Here is a 17,773-nt window from a genome sequence, read left to right on the forward strand (position 1 = left end):
ACACCTACTCCAAATTCATTTGGGCCACAGCACAAACTGGGGAAAGAGCTCTGCACGTTGAGAGACATTTGACTGTTTGTTTTTCAGTGATGGGAGTGCCTGCAGAAATCAAAACTGACAATGGTCCAGCTTATGCGGGACAACGAGTTGCTAGGTTTCTGCAAAAGTGGGGAGTCAAACATACTACCGGGATTCCTCACTCTCCTACTGGCCAAGCCATTGTGGAACGGGCTCATCGAACGCTGAAAGAGTATCTCGCAAAGCAGAAGCAAGGCAATGACCTAGATGTGACCAATCGTTTATCTAAAGTGCTGTTCACTTTAAATTACTTATGCCTAGCAGAAGGGCGAGAAGAGCCTGCGGTTGTCATCCACCACCAGGCTGTGAAAGAAGGGAGACCACAAGCAATTCCAGGACTTTACGTATATCATAAGGACATGCGAACGGGTGAATGGCAGGGACCCAGTCCAGTCTTGTTTAATGGTCGCGGTTATATGTGTGTTTCTGCAGGAGAAGCAGGACCTGTCTGGGTGCCGAGTCGCTTTACCCGTGCGTGTCCACAGGAAAAGATACCAACCGGCGGTGACACTCACAGAGACAGCGACGACTTACCTGAAGCACCTCAAGAAGACGCGGAGAGTGCTGAAAATTGACTGTTTTAATACTATATCATTGCACTGTTGCTGTGTGACACTTAGAGGCACGATAAGTTATTGGTTAGGGTTTTAGGTTGATAGCCTGTGTGCTACACTGTGTGCTTGTCACAATGGGTGAAATGTTAAGCATGAGGGTGTTGGTTTTAATCAGTGTGGTAGTAAAAATAAGAGCAGGGATGTTTGACATTGACACAAGGGAGAACATGTGGGTTACTTGGGCCAAACAAACTAAACAGGATTCCTTTTGTTTATCTCTAGCGACGCCATCCAATCCTTTTAGAACCTGCTTGATTGGAGTTCCACTGACCTCCATGGCAGAGTTCAAGTCTTTAACTCCTGTCAGGATTGACCCAAAAGGTGATTTAGGGCCACAAGCTGCTGCCATAGCGCGAAACCTTCGAGCGGCTGGTCCAGAACCTCAGGAGCTTGATCTCTTAGGTTCTGTGCCAGGAAACTATTGTCTTGTCTTTGGGCGCTTTGCAGTGAATTCTAGTCTATTAATCATAGATGAGCAGCAATTGAAAGGCCACGCTACGTGGCTGTCCCCTCATTCACTTTTGTATTACAATTACTCTGAGTATTGTAATAGTTGGGTCAGATCTGTCACGCAATTGACAACAGCTGCTAAGAGATTGCCACCAGGAATCTTTTTAGTTTGCGGAGATAGAGCATGGTCCACAGTACCTCAAAACAGTGTCGGAGGACCGTGTTATTTTGGCAAACTAACTCTGTTCGCACCTAGCATTCACCAGGTTCTAGGCTTGCCAAGGAAGGCTCAACGAGTCAAGCGCAGTATGTCTCAACTAGGTCCCAACTGCAAAGATCAAGTTACATTATGGCAGCCTCCAGCCGTGATCTCAGCATCCATTTTTGCCCCAGGAGTTGCTTCAGCACAAGCCCTCACACAACTGAAACATTTAGCCTGCTGGACAGGAAAACAGATTAACATAACGACGAAGTTGTTGAGTGAGCTTGCTGAAGATGTTAGTGGCATTCGCCATTCAGTGCTCCAGAACCGAGCCGCGATTGACTTCCTTCTTTTGGCTCAGGGGCATGGATGCGAAGAGTTTGAAGGCATGTGCTGCATGAATTTATCAGACCACTCACGGTCGATACATCAACAGTTAGCGCAGTTGAGGGACAACATGAAACATCTTGTAGTTGAGAACACTCCGTTTGACACTTGGCTGAAGTCTTGGAATCTCACTGGGTGGATTGTGGATTTAATTCGTTTTGGTATAATGATCTTTATTGCTGTCATAGTAGTTTTGACAATAGTGCCTTGCTTGATACAATGCATGCGCAAATTAGCTGACCGTGCCTTAACGTCAGTTTGGATAGCCCAAAAAGAAAAAGGGGGAACTGTGGCCGAGTTTCTCAGGTATCGTGGGCATGATATGCTCACAGATACCATTTGAGCTATTCCAGACTAGGCCAGACTAGGCCTCAGGCCTGGGCCTAGTAGGCCGCGGAACGTTCCGAGTACGTAGTGGCAGATAACCTTATCTCCTACTAGGTACGTGTTAAGGTATGGCCACTCGCAGCATGGAGGTAATGGCACTAGATCTCCGTAGCCACCTTAATCCTAGATTGCTTACATACTTCTGTATGCTCACTGCCTATCACAATGCACCTGCTACTGTAAACTATCTGCTCTGTACTTAACCGGCCATCTCGCGGAATAAAGCGGAGTTCGTGCTGGAAACCATACTGGTTTGGTCTCACGTTACTCTAGTCCCCAGTCTTTCCAGGGTCCAACAACATCCCTCCTCTAAAAAGGAATGAATAACAAAGATAGAGTAAAAAAAAAATCTCTTTTTGTGTACAGCAAAAAGAGATGTTTTCCCCCTGCCTGGGAAAGAAATTTCACAAACCAAAACATCTCAGACATGAAATCAGGGCTACACAACTTCTTCAGAAAGGGACACAAATCCAAGGCTATAATTCCTGGTATAGCTATCAGGATAAGAAAAACAAATCGTTTCGAAACACATCATCATGGGTAAATACTGTCCTTGAAGTCTGAAGGCCTTCCTAAATTTGCTTTTTTGTTTCACCTACAGTATGGCAGCATAGCTCTCCTGGTATCTCCATTTCTTTTCCAAAGCATCCTTTTCTTTCTGAGTAGTTATACAGCCTTTGGAAAGCTAAAGATCTCTTCTCAGGCAAGCCTGACAGCCCCTTAAGCTGAGCAGAATACTTCTTCTCACTGCCTGTGCCTTTTGGCTAGTTGCTTCTTCAAGAGTGCTTTAGGCAGCTTTCACACTGGGAGTCTGAAAAGTATTTCTATTAACCGAGATATTACTTTTACATTTACTTTCTGATAGTTATCCACTGTCCTTGAGTTCTGTTCACCATAATTCCCTAGATATGGCATGCTTTCCAAAAACTTGGAGTGATGATGCTTCCCAAATTCATCCATCCAAGGTTTTTTCAAACGTATGCAACATCACTGTGAACATCAACTTCCTCCTTACATGGAAAGCACTTATGGCCCCAAGTTCATCCCTCTAAATTTCAGCCTAGGAAAGAGAACTGGCAGCTCTCTGAAAGATGTGAAGTACCAACCCCCCATCCTCAAATGCCCACCTTTTTTCCAGAAAACGGATCCAGCACTGCATGGTGCCCTTCCACACTGGGAAGATGCCTCTTAGCCTGAAACACACCAACTGGCCTTAATTTCACAAGATGTGAAGTGGTTTTTTTTGTTGGTTTTTTTTTTTTTTTTTGCTTTTAAATAACTGCAGTCCTTCAGGGACCTGGCCAGAATTTGCATAGTTATGAATTTAAAATTTATGTTATGATTTAAGGTTATTATTTAAAATCTCAGATAATTAAATACATATTAGCAGCAGGGTAAACAGCAGAATGCTCAGAAAATCCTAGTTAGCTAATGTTCAATGCCAAATAGAAATCTCTACAAAATTATGGCAAGTTAAGGAAAACTGTAATAAATATAGCAATTAGGTGTTTCAAGTAGTGATCAGAAAAAGATGGAAACCAGCAAGGAGCAGGCTAAATAGCATCTTAACCAAAGGTAGAAATAGCAGCAGCATAGCTCTCCCCTCAAACATGCACTCTCTTTTTCCTCCTTAATGATACTAATTATTTCATTTGCTTTCTCCCAGTAAGCAAATTATTTAATTTGCTTTCTCCCAGTAAAGCTATCCCTAGATGTGCAACATATTGAAATGAAAGCAGTCATGAAAACGAAATGAATCACACCGGAGAAGAACCAAAACAAGGAGACAGTGCTACCCTGCCTGCGTAACATGTAGTTCTCAATTATTGCCTCTGATTTTTTTGCTTCCTGAAAGCTAATTCTCTACCATGTGAATGTTAGGTTTCTTTAAAAAAAAAACAAAACACAAACCCCCAGAAAAGGTAAAACCAGCAGGCTTATAGGACCAAAATGCAGACATTCTTTTTTATTTTCCTCTTTTTTTTTCCCTACGCAGTGAAATACAGAGCTCAGACCCTGTGTTCTGACTCTTGGTTTTTAGAAGTGAGGCCCCATCACTCGCATTCACTCATCTGAGCTTGGAGAGTCCTTCTGGCTTTCTTATCACAATGTGAAAACCTGCTTATGTCTTTTTGTATCATGTCTCTGAAACTATTAAGAGACTCTGACATTTTCTCTTATTACACAGTTTGGAGAGAAATCTGAGTGTTCCAGGGTGTGAAATAATCACATTCCAGGCAGCAAGGGACCAGTCTCACAGACTCTGGAAGCTTTCAGTGGCTTTTGCTTGCACAGCAATATATATATTAAAAAAAAAAAAAAAAAAAAAATTGTACTAGGTGGGGGAGAATTGCAGGTTATTTCTTTAAAAATCACAACTCAGGAGCTGACTGTGCAATTAGTAATGGATCTATTGTTCCCTGTGGAAATGTCTTTTTACTAACAGAATTATAGACTCATTATTATTATATTTTATAAATGGGGGGGGAAGGATGTAATTTTCACATTTCTTGTTTTACTAGCAAGGCTTCTTTTTTTTACTTCTATCTTTCAGCTTTTGTGTCAGCAGAGAGTTGTCTTCTTGCAGCATAATGAGCTGTAAATTTAAAAGATAAGCAGGACTACTTAGCTTAGTACACTGCGGTTTGCAGAGCAATTTGGAAGCCTACTATGTTATTACACTTTTTCTGTGGTAAATGTTGAAAGGATTTTGCATCATCTGTTTAGGGTGCAGGTTGAAGCCTGGCCCCAGAGGCACCAAACTGTGCAAAATGAGTACAAATGCAGTTTTGTTCTTATATCTATATAGATGTGTCTATGTATCCCAAGAGAGCTGATAGGAGGGTCTGTGCTGGGACATGCCTGGCAGCCCTATGCCTCCTGCACCACAGTGTCCATATGGAAAAAGATGAGGTTCAAATAATGAGAGTCTTTAACTTTTGCCATAGCCAGCTGAATCTTTGGAGAAAATGAGGATGTGGCTCCAGCTGTAGAGCAAAACAGTGCGCATGGGCAGAAATCTTAAAAAAATAGGTCCTGCCTGGGAGCCCTGCTGGGCTGGCAAGTAGCCTGTCTGCATCAGCTGGTTTGTATGCTGCATTCTGTGGCTGCAGCCTCTGAGTGGAAGCAACAGCCCTCTGCTCTTGCTTAGTGTCTGGTCGGGCCTCATCAAAATCTCCTGGTTCTGCTTCTAATATGTCCAGATGGATTTACAAGAGATTGGGTTCATCTTCCAGTTCTCTTTGTGTACAGGCATGTCCGGCCTTAGCAAGGGATGACAGGAGGTGTCTTGAATGCCACATGTGCCCCATGCTCTACACCTTTATCTGTATGCTCTTTTTCCTGTCTGTGTGCTCTTCCTCCTGCCTCATTGCTGTTACTCCAATGCTGGTGGTCCCCACTTCCAGGCAGTTTTGTACAGCATTAAGTGGATTTTACTGCCTCCCTTCCCTTTCCACAGCACAGATTCAGCTGATGGAGAGTCTTGGGGTAGCCTGCCCAGCCCTGTTCTCCATGTTCCCTGCCCATTGCTACACCTCTGCCACAGAGGACCAGGCCTGTATGGATCTAGTGATGCATATGCCTTTTTTTACTTCCCTTTCACCAGGGTGGCTCAATAATGTCGGGGGGAGATATAGGACCATTGGAATACATTGTCCAGTGCAAATACTAGCTTTGCTCCTTCTTTGTATTGTACCACAGTCTTTGAAGCCAGAGCAGAGGCAATGAGACCTTCTTCTTGTCCTGGTGTGTATGACTGAAGTGGAAGAATTTAGGAGTAAATCAGTCTCCCACCACCCCACAAACTTCAGGTGGAAGATTTGAACTCATATATCAGGGGCTAGACATTTTGGTAAATGGAGAGATGTCAGCTCCAACTTTTGGCATAGATATCTAAATAAAATTTCAGTTGGGGAAAACTGATGGTCTTAATTCTTCATATGGATTCCCATGTCCTAGATGTTCAAAGTGGTAGAAATTCCAGTTTGCAAAATGTGATTGCCCGACCAAGGAGCCAAGAACAGAAAGGCAGATTGCTGTATAGAGAAGATATTGATTAAATCCCATCTAGCCATGGTATAGGTACATACCAGTCTTTGAGCCCTGACATAGCTGAGAAGCTGAAGGACTTCAGAGCAGAGACCAACTAAAGTCTTCTGTCCTGGTCACATCAGGTGCTCATAGATGTAGTGATCAAATGGAAGTCCACAGGCAGGAAAAGCTTCATTTTCCACAGAGACTCATAGCAAGTCTGAAATTACAGCTAGAAAGGCCCAGCCATGAAGTTTTGGGCTTCAGTGCCAAACCTAAATTAATTTGACAAAAAATTATGAAATGATTAGATTGAAGTTAATTAGATTTCAATTGAAAACTTCCATCAGAGAAGGGGAATCAGGCAGCTTTTGAATTTGACAAAAACATATTGGCTTTGTGTCATAAGGAAAATACTGCCTCTGTATTTTTTCATGAATGATTTCAGAATAAGTTTTAAATACCAATTCTTGACTGCTAATTTTCAGCAAAAAAGTGTTCAGAAGCCAAGATTAGGAAAGTTAATAAGTATTTAATAAAGGTATATGGAGATGTAAATATGAAGAGGTAAATGGTAATGTTTGAACTATTTTAATAATGGATTTCATTGAATGTAACTACAAGGTAGCAGCTAGCCAGGCATTGCATACATATATTATCTTGGGTCACACGTGCAGCAGATAAAATCTGAATTTTCTGGACTCGTTACATGGCTTTTGTATTGTCACTTATGTCTATTTTAGATAGCCTTAGCTTTATTTCTCCATCCTGCTGCTCACACTGCTCTCCTGTACCTGGCACAGAGCCACACTGGCCATGCACTTCTGCTGTTGGACAATGAGTGTTGCTCCTCTTGGGTGCCAAGGCAGATCCAAGCCCACTCTCAAGCTCACAAGTGCAGAGGACAAAATAAGTGCTAAGCTGTAGCTGATGAAGCTATTCTGGTGTTGTCAAGGCCTTATGAGCATTGAAGGTTTCCATGCCCCCTTGTCCCTGTGTACTTGCTGTCTGCTCCAGTGGCATGACACAGGACAGAGGGACATGAGACCAGATACATTCTAGACAGGGTCAGCGTGCTAACAAAGTGCTCACTTGTTCCCTGCAGTAGCTTGGTCTTGTCTCCAGCTCCAGGTCTTTTGTGTGTTCAGCGAGCAGATTTACCTAAATGGAAAAATATGAAGGAAAGTCAAGGGGCAAATGGAAAAAGTGGAAATTAAGAAGAAAAATTAAAATGAGAGGTGGAAATGTTGCAGGCAGGCGTGCATCAGAGGGATGTAAAGAGGCAGGGAGCAGGTGGGATGCCTTGAGAGTGGGGAGAGAGGCAGAGCTCAAATGGAGAAGTGTTCCCTGCCAGGCATCCCCTTGTGTCTGCAAGATGAAGGCCCATGCATGCAGCCAGTGCCCCTGTCCCATTTCCCACCCTGACAGTGTTCCCAACATGCATCAGTCTTGAGCTGTGTGGTGTGAGGACACTGCCTGTGCCTGTGCCCACTCTCTCTCCTTCCAGAAGTGTTTCATGTGGAAGGTTTTGAAAAAGAAAACCTCTAGCAAGGGAAGAAGAATTACTGTAAATATTCAATTATCTTGACAGCTCAGTGCTCAAATTCTGTCACAGATGAGAAGTTTGTCTGATTTAGCATAGTTTAAGCTTCTGAACCTGTCCCTCCACTCACTCACTCACACAAGAGGCCGAAAATACTTTAGTGATGCCAGAGAGGAACTGCTGTTTCCCTCAAAAGAAATGCATTTCACCCTGTTCTCTCATGATAAACAGAAAGAACTTAAACCCAGCACAGTCTTTTTTTTACTTTTCCTCCCCTTCCCACATCGTAGACTTTGTCTGACTGCTCCTAGACCTTAAAGCATTTATGGTGTTTACTAACAGGGCGTGCTTTAGGCAGCCAAGAAAGAGAGGAGAACAAGACAAAGGGTAGTCAGATCCTGGGGGCTACCCTTGCTCATGGCACTGAGCTGCTACAAAGCAAAGACAAGGACCCTGGGAATCTCCTGGAGATCAATAGGTGGTGATCATTTTGTACTAGCTGTAACATTACCTTGGTTTACAAACACCCAGGAAACGCAGGGCTCTGCAGGTTGCTGATGTGATAAGGATCCAAACCCCAGCTGCCCGAGACTCCAAACAAGCACAGTACACCTGACCCACCACCACAAGATCTCTAGACACAGGAAATGTGAACCTCCTGACATAAACCTTCTGACAGCTTCTGACTGATCACTTTTTGCAATGACTCCTTTTGACTCTGTATCAACCTGACATCACCTCCACGTATGGCATTAGGAGATGGGGTACAGCCCAAACCTAGAACAGGTTAAGTGTCCATAGTTTCCAGGCTGTGGGGAGCAGGGCTGGCTGGAGAATTGTAATTACAAAAAAGAGCTGGGCTAGCAACCTCCAAAATGCTGCGGATGCCTGGAGACTCTTAGAGATCAGAGTCACTTAGAGATCTTATTTCCTTAGAGAGTGGAGGCAACATTTGGATTTATCAGTTTTACCTACACAGAAGATGTGTGGGGTTTTGGTAATCAATGGAGTTTCACTGCACTTTGGTCATCTGCTTTGTGTGGGCATGCTACCATTGCACAAAGAGAAGAGTGAACATAAGCCAATGCTGAAGTGATGGCTAGAAATGAAAAGGAGAAAATGAGAGGCCCTAATACAAAATTACACTGGAATTGCATTGAAGTTGTTCAGATACAATCTGTGTGACTACAATAGTCATATCTCACTTGTAGGGATTTAAGCATCCTGGATTTCTCTGTTATAACAGCCAAGACCAGGAGGCCTCAGGAAGAGCTGCAGGCAGAAGGGGTCTGTTAATTGAGCTGAAGCCCTGGAGCCTCCTAAGGCTGAGTTCATTTTTGTTACAAGTTGCTCTCTAAAAGATTTAGCAGTTGCCCTTTGCTAACTCATACTTGCGAACAGCCTGCTGTTTTTCCTGGCAGTGTGATAGTTTGTTCAGCTTTTTTGTCTGGCTACGCTGGAATGTAATGGCAGTAAATCTGTGACTGTGGCCACTGAGGGCTGCAGGAGGCTGGCTTGCTGCTGTCTGAACCACAGAGTTGAGTTAAGGCAGCATTTGTCTTGTGCTGAAAGGAACCTATGGTCACTACTTGGATGATTGATAATTTTCTAGTGACAAAAGGAATGTACTACATAGGTGGCAAATTCATTGCAGCTCGGAGAAGGCAGTGATGTGCACCTTGTTAAGGTTACTCACATGATGTAGCCACAAGAGGACAAAACCCAAATGGTTTGAAAACATTTTAAAATTACTCTTGCATGGTTAAGGCTAAGAAAAGATGTCATCTCCACCCATTGATTTGACATCACCCCTAGCCCTGTGCTTTTCCCCTCTGCTCAGTTTCTATGAGGGCCACAGTATTATTCAGGACTTCTCATTTGGCACCTCACAGTTCAGAAAAAAATACTTTTTGAAATTAGATGTATTTGAGGACAACAGCTTACTTGGCATTTGACTCTGTTTCAGGTTGTTCGGCTACTGCTCAAAAATACGTTTGGGTTTTTTGCCTTCAAAGGCAACCCTGTTCTCTTAGGAGATGGGTGTTTTTAGGAGAGGAAAGGAAATTCAGTGGGACTTCACAAAGCTTGAGGCCTTTATGCTTCCGTGCATATACATACCCTTACAACCAACTGCAGCATGAGGGCTCCTTCAGTCAGGAAGCTGCTTCTGTGTGTCAGCTCTCTGTGAAGAGTTGTTAGCTCATGTCCTGGGAGCAATACAACTCCGTCTGCAGTGTTCTTTGCCTGTAATTCCAAAGTTTCAGTAGGTCTGTCTAATTCTGGAGCAACAACATGCTGATGTTGTTTGAGACAATCTTGCCATATTTGGAGCAAGGTTGGTCAGTGCTTACTCAAGGCCCTTTCACTGTGTGCCTTTGTACCACACAGGGATGTCCTGTAGTCATGTCCATGCCTTTTAATCTCTGTGTTCCTCTTCCTTTTGTACCCACTTCCCAATTTCATCTGACTGGATCCTAAGCCCCTCTCTATCACTAATTCTTTCTGTAGCCTGGTTGAACATTTCTGCTTGGTTTGGGGTCAGGGCTCTTTTGGGGGATGGGAATATTTTGATTATCTGCATGAAATCCCTTGTCTCTTCTTCTGCACTTGGTACAGATGGAACTGACAGCTCCAGGGAGGTAAATGAATGCCACTGCATTTCAGAGGAAGAATTATTTCATGCAATTACCCTAAAAGTGCATGAGAGAACAGACTGAAAGGAATGAGGGAGAGAAAGAAAGAAAGAGAGCATGAGAGAGGATAATCACAACACTTTGACAGGTTTACCCCATCATGTTTGAAAATCTATCATTCTGACAAGTCCCCTTTGTGAAAGGTGTAGACAGATAACCAGGCATTAGCTCTTCAAGGTCCTCTTGAATGGAGGGTAAGCAATAGAAGGATCAGTCCACTGCTCCATTTCACTCGATGCCTCTCCCTGATTATTTTTTACAGACTGGCTGTACCCTGTTTCCTTCTCAGGGTCTCACTGTAGCTCTCTGATTTAATTCTCAGTGATTCCTGGTCAGGGGCGTTTGGGTAAACTTTAGGTTGACTTGTGGGCCTTTCTGTATAAATTATAATGGTTTTGTTCTGAGAAGAGTGCAGTAACAAAAGGCTGTCCCCTCAACCCCTTCATGTCTCTTGAGTCTTGTTAAAAGACCAAGAAAAAGGGAACTTTTTGTAGTTTCATTATTCATGTAGAGAAGAGATTCAGTAGAACCAGTTCCTGTCCTGACTCTGCTGCCAACTTTGTCACCCTCTTGATCCCATGTGCAGATCGGAGTTACCCAAGGGAAGCTATTGACAACAGCCCATGTCTTCCTGGAGGCCTCATGCACCTCTGTTCATGAAAACACAAATGCTTTGAGGTCCTCAGGTGGAAATTGCTGGCCAGGATAAATTATCGTTATAATTTATGGTTTCCCACCATGCTTTTGAAGAGACAGAGCATTTGCTATATTGGGTGAGGAGAGAACACTGGGCTAAGGATTGCTGGGCCAGGTCACTTTTTGTCACCTGCATCTGCTGCTCTTGCAGCAAAGCCAATGCAGAGTCACACCTATTTGCACTTCAAGGTTATTAACAGCACACGTTGTTGGGTTAGGAAAGCTAATGTCTAGCATATGTCCTAAAATTGGCTTTTCTCCTTTTGGTTGGTGTCAAAAAGGAGTGATTCTCAGCCATAGGTGAAGCCTTTCCACCTAGTCAAAGTAGTTGGTGTTTTAAGTGAGAGGGTTTATTTCTGTGTGAGATAAAGCAGGTTAAGCTGAAGCTGCCTCCTGAGACCATACCCTGCAGTGGGAGATGAGGGGTACACAGGGAGCACCCCCACTGTGCTGCAGGTAACTCCCAACAAAACCGGCCACACAGCTCCTGTCCTGCTGGCCTCATGTGCAGTGGCCACCCCATATGTGTGCCCTGGCCAGGAGTGTCAGGATAAAGCTCAGGCTTCATCCCCCTAACTTCCAGAAACTCTTCAATGAAGAAATTATAAACCTGTGGCTCAAGCCAAAATTCTGGATTCTTTTAAACTTTCTTTTTCTCTCTTTTTTCTCTCTCCCTCTCTTTCCCCTTCTGCAGGATGGTGGAATATTCCCTGGATCTCCAAAATATTAACTTGTCTGCAATCCGTACTGTCCGTGTCCTGAGACCCCTGAAAGCTATCAACCGTGTGCCCAGTAAGTCGTGCTTCCCTCCCACACCTCTCAGCTCGGCTTGTGGGGAGGACATGATCAGTAAGGCTGCCTGTGGTAGTGTTATCCCAGGAGGGTTCAGGTACAAAACGAACAGAGGCTTCTGTAGGGTGTGTGCAGGCTCTTTCCCATCACAAGGCCAAGAGGTGTTGTTGGATGGGCAGGAAAACAACAGCCTCCCAGCATATCTGCCCTGGTCATCCTTGTGCATGGCCATGTTGATGGAACTTCGGGAACTGAAGGTGAATAATATGCAGTAAATGAAAGTGTTTTTTCTTTGTCTTACTGAAAGACATCACAGGTTTAATGATGTCTATAACTTCAAAAAGGCCTGTGTGTGAGGTCTGGAGAAGGATGAGCTTTGGGAAGCAGGGAGAATTAGTTTGCTCAAGTTTTCACATGACCTTCACAATCCTCTCATCTGAAAAAATTTCATGCTGTTACAGGTTAGGGGTATGTAACACTGACTCATTTTTTTCGCTCCTCTCTTTGTGCTTTGTATTCTCTCTTTTGTGCCAGCTATCTCCTCTGTTAGCTGCTGTGTATGTATAAGCAAGGCTTGGGGCTGCTAGGGCTGTGCCCAAGCCTGGACTTGTCAGCCCTGGGAGACTTTAGGCATTTCTTCTGCAAGTTTTTCAGTTTTACAGAATGGCAGGAAGTCTCTTTTCTGCTCTCCATAATCTCCCTGATCAGGTTGTCTGCAGTGGTTAAGACCTTGCCAGAGCTCTCCTAATCCTTCTCTCAAACTCAGATGGTCTTTTTTGTTTTCTAGACCTGTCTTGGTTTGGAAAGACAGGTGTCTTCCAGGGAAAGCTAGAGCTTCCCTTGGAATGGAAAAATGTAAACACCCTACCTCCAAATTATTATAATTTTGCAATTAAGGTAGCTTCCAGTCAAACATATGGGAATAGGAATAACAGTCCTTTACTAGGAATATTAAAAATACAAATGTAGTGAAGCAAACAAACATGCAAGCAAGCAAACAACAAACTCCTAGAAACACTGACAGAGTCAGAATACAACCTGACAACCGGTTAGTCAGGGTGCTGGTACCAGTCCAAAATAAGTCCTCCTGGAGTGACTGATGTGGTTCTGTTGCAGTAGAGATGATCCAGTAGAAAGGGTCCAGCGGTGGTGAGACGGGTCAATCTTCCTCTGGAATCCAGTGGAAAACAGACGCCTCGGGTGTTTCTGACTCAGTCTCTTTCCCTAGGCAGAAACACTGGGCTCCTCCCACTGGGTGGAGTATCTCACAATGGGATGATGTAATTGTATCAGCCATATGGTGAGCCTTAATGGCCCATTAACAGAAGATACTCCCCTGGAGGGAGGACGGGTTTTGGAAGAGATAAGGAACATTGCTGGTTTTAACAGCTGGCCCATTAACAGAAGGATGCCACCCCTTCTCCCCTGGAGTTATGAGGAATGGGTTTTAGAAGAGATAAAGACAAAAACACCATCCCAACCGGTTTCAACAGATGGTAAATAGAATACACATTTTTGGTTACATATTGCAACCCAAGACAAGACCTGAGAAAGTTTGCACAGTTGACCTCCTAGTCTGCATCATATGTTTTCCCCTGTGCCAATGTAATTTTCATTACATCATATACTTCTTGCACATGCTGTGGAGGTAGATTTCAGAGACTCTGGCTTCATGCAAAGCACTCCTGTAAAAGGATCTTGTCCCTCTCCTTGGATGTACTTTTATCTGTGAGCAAAACCCCTGAACAGAAGGTGCTGAAAGACGTGAAAGAGAAACTGAGGCACGGATCTGGGTGCTCAGCATGGCAGGAGGGGACCAGGCAAAAGAGACACTGGTTGAGGCACTGAGCAAACACCCAGGAATGTAACAGGGCAATCATGGGATGATAAAGATGAAGTTCAAGAGAAGCTTTTTGCTATTCACTGTCAGCAAAACAACCCCTCCAGTCTGTCTCCATCCTCTGGCCCTTCTCCAGAGAGGGGAGGGCTGGGAGCTAGCCCTGATCCCAGGGTTGATGCCTTGAGAGGTTACCTAGAACAGAGGCTAGACAGTGTTCAAGGAATAAAGTAGGTATTTAATAAAAAGGCCTTCAAAGGATACACCTCAGGCAGTTCAAGAGCCTGGCGGAGGCTACACCCAAGATAGACGACAGCTCATGAGTTTTCACACTTTTATAAGTTTTGGTCCATTTACATATTGGGGTTAATTGGCCAATTACAGCTTCAGGTTATGAAGTCCCATCCTCCCACATTGTTCTTCTCAATTCACCGTTGTTTGTACTTTTTGGGCTTGAAGCTGCAATGGTGTCCTTGGTTCTTGGGCTGGAAAAGGACTGTTTTGTCTGACTATCCTGTGAAGAGAACTTGATAACACTTTATATGAAGTTCAGAGTTATATACAAATGCATTACAGAATCTGGAAAATATGAAAGCTAAAACTTTAGGCATAAGGGTAGGACCTTTCTGCAAGGGGGCGGCCTGGAGACTGTGTATGGCAAGCTCATCCCTTCCAGGAAGATATGGGCAGCATGTGAGAGCAGCACCATCCTCATGTTGTGCATCCTCTTTTCCTCCCTGCAGGTGTGCCATGAGTTTGTGCTCAAAGGCTGCTTTGAGAGACTGATCCCTGTTATCAGGGTAGATTTAACCTTGGAGGCAAATAGAAACATCTGGAATGATATCCAATTAACTCTTACAGGTGTCTGCCATTTTAATTGCTGGACAAAGGTGGTCAGGAGGAAAGCTTGCCTAACAAAAACTTAAAGCTTTCTATTATTGCTGTTTATCTCCTGGAACAGCCAGAGCTTCTCCAGGGAGGAATAGTGTGAGCCATGTCAAAACTGACCCACCAGGGACCTGCTCCATGCATGCAGAGGCACAAGAGATACTTTCCATCATCTTTCCTGACCTTTGCAGAGCAGATGCCATTGAATTTCTCTTGACTGTCCCTGTCCTGACACTGCCTGTTTGCTCTTTTCATCAGTATAGCCTATACCTGTATGAAATTGATGCTATTTTAATTTCCATTCTGTGGTTAAACCTTTATGTATTTTTCCTTGCTACATAAATCTGTGGTTAAATGCAGAGAATGTTTTGGAAGAAACACATCCTTCCATTAATTAAAACAAAAAAAAAAGAAATGTGATTCCCTGGGAGAGGAAGCATTGACTTGAGGGCTGAAAACTAGCGAAGAGGCTGTAAACAAAGGCTTGTGATAAATGGGAATGAGCTGCATTAGAAGAAGGTGCCCAATGGGCTACAACAAACATAATTAATAGGACTTATGGCCACAAATCTTTTTTAAATGTCTTTTAAAAGTTCTTCATTACTAATCTGAAGCAAGAGGAAAGTCTGTTAGTGAGATTTACTGATGATACTAAGCTAGAGGTGTTGCAAGTGCTACAAAAGAAAAGTGGGAAATGGGACAGCAGGAGGTAGAGGGAGATTGAGGTCATAGCTGTGAGTGTGAGATGTCTGGGGAGAGGCAAGGAGTGGTGGGTGTGGTTAATCCCAAAGGCAGATATTTGGCCAAGTTCAAACGGTTGTGATGGGACAGGGGGGCCCAGTGTTCACCTTGGACCTTTCAAAGGCTTCCACATGAACACCCAGGTAGGGAGTGATTTTCACAGGGGACTCTGGCTGTGTGGACTGAATAATGGCAGTTTATTATCAGGAGAATGCACAAAATGATTAGGAACCTGACTGATTAACATATGAGTGGAAGAGTGCTCAAGTGGTCTGTGAGGCAGATTACTTAGCACCCAAAGAACTGTACTAATCTGCCAGTGTTTGAAAAGTCCACATACTTACATGAGAAATTTCTGGAGAAGTTTGAGAGAAATTTTGTACTACATGAAGGAAAAAAAGGGGGATAACAGAAAATTAGAAGAGAGGAAATTCAGCAGGAGTTTCTAAGGAAACTAGCAATGTGTCAGGGGAAAAAAATAAATAAACTTATTTTATAATCTTGGCAGGTGGGCAAAGCTGAAGTTCAAATGCCCAAATCAGATTCTGCTTACATGTGCTCATTCATAACATGCTATTGAAAGCCCTTCCTCACAGTGACACTCCTGAGGCTTTGAAACAATATCCGACAAGGAGTTGGCAAATTCTATTTGCCAGTGCTATACTCATTATCTATGTATAAAGAATGCATGTAAAGATGTAAAGTCTCTCTGAATGTTTTGATTTGGAAAGACAGGTATCTGCTAAGGAAGGCAGGAGCCTCCCTTGGAATGGAGAATGTAAACCCCCTCCCTCCAAATTATTATAGTTTTGAAATTAAGGAGCTTTCAGGTAAAAATATGGGAATAGGAATAACAGTACTTTACTAGGAATAATAAAAATAAAAATTTAGTAGTGCAAAAAAGCAAGCAAACAAAAAAGAAAACACTGACAGTCAGGATACAACCTGACACCCTGTTGGTCAGGGTGTTGGTAGCAGTCCAATCAGGTCCTCCTGGAGTGACAGATGGGGTTCTGTTGAAGCAGAGATGATCCTGTAGAAGGGTGTAATTTTCCTCTGAAGGTCCAGTGCTGGTGACATGGGTCCAGTCTTCCTCTGGGAATCCAGTGGAAACAGGCTGCTTTGGTGTTCTGAGTCTCAGATTTTATCTGGGTAGGAATGCTGGGCTCCTCTCCCTGGGTGGAGCATCTCACAATAGGATGATGTAATCTTATCAGTCATGCAGTGAGATTCAATGGCCCATTAACAGAAGATATCCCCCCTGGAGGGAGGATGGGTCATGGAAGAAATAGAGAAAACTGCCCAACCTGGGTTTAACAGGTGGTAATAGAATACATACTTTTAGTTACATCTTGTATTGCAACCTAAGACACTGAATTGTGACAGAACAAGAAAGGGACAACCAGTGTAACCAGAAGGTGGTAAATGTCCAGTAAGAATGACAGTTTCTACCCAGTTTGTAGTTACGCTGTAAAACTCACTGCCACAGGAAGTGGCACTGTGCAAGTAAAGGAAATAAAATGGGATTTTCCAAGGGATGCCCTATCCCTGGAAGTGTGTTCAAGTTTGGTTTTAATGGGGCTTTGGGGAACTGGACTGGTGGAAGGTGTTCTTGTCCATGGCAGGTGGATTGAAAGGTCTTCAATGTTCCTTTCAAACCATTCTATGAAAACTCAGATGGAGACACTTCTACGTTTCAAACTTCCTTTGGGGTTAGAGCTGATCTTTAGCTACCAGTTATCACCAACTTATTGCATTTCTTGCAGTTCTCAACAGGATGTGCTACTGACCATTTCAGGTTTACTGTCTGAAGCAGTCTGGGGTTCTGCCCTGCCTGATCATTCCTCCAGTCTCACACCATCTGTGAATTGTGCTAAAGAAAACATGAAGCACCCTAGTCTTCTGTTTATCACATTTCCATTAACATTCCCGCTTATCTCTTGCATTCCTGACTACAACCCCAGGAACTCTGCCTTTTGGGGTCATGTTTGAAAATGCAGGAAATGAAAAATCTGAGATTTGTCTGGTCCTATTGCCATGTGATTCAATTCCACGGCAATGAGGTGGTGTGACAAGCCCTGCAAGTCACTGAATAAATGTAAAGAGTAAAAAAATACCCTCCAGGTCTCTGTCAGAGGTAGTTGCTTTCTGCTCTGGGCATGTCTGTGTCCTGGTCTTGGGGAGAAATTCCACATCTATTTGTTGTTATCCTTATGTGATTGTGTGGCAGGTTGCTGGGTAAAATATTGCTCTTTATGCTGGCTCTGTTTTTGTTACTTCTTCTCAAAGCAAGGTACAAGGTCTGGGGGTGGGGAGTCTAGTTTTATTTTTGCCTGCTTTTGAGCAGTGAATCTGTGATCACTTTTGATAATCTGAATTTCTTGCTCTTCTTTCATTAAGTTTTTTTTGACACTGAAGAAGGAAATGTTTCAT

At 43.5% G+C, this 17,773-nt stretch overlaps 1 protein-coding gene across 8 annotated transcripts in view; it reads left to right on the forward strand.

Annotated features, from left to right (window-relative positions):
* CACNA1I (calcium voltage-gated channel subunit alpha1 I) overlaps nt 1-17,773 on the forward strand; it is a 109,456-nt gene that overhangs the window by 26,660 nt on the left and 65,023 nt on the right. The window contains exon 2 of one of the 8 annotated variants that reach the window (XM_063395956.1): nt 11,777-11,874. The exons of the other annotated variants lie outside the window; for them this stretch is intronic. The gene's annotated coding sequence lies outside the window, so the exon portion shown is untranslated. The remainder of the gene's footprint in view (nt 1-11,776; nt 11,875-17,773) is intronic. 8 annotated transcript variants of the gene reach the window in all.

The sequence above is a fragment of the Prinia subflava genome, chromosome 4 (genome assembly GCF_021018805.1).
Source record: "Prinia subflava isolate CZ2003 ecotype Zambia chromosome 4, Cam_Psub_1.2, whole genome shotgun sequence".
Taxonomy (NCBI): domain Eukaryota; kingdom Metazoa; phylum Chordata; class Aves; order Passeriformes; family Cisticolidae; genus Prinia; species Prinia subflava.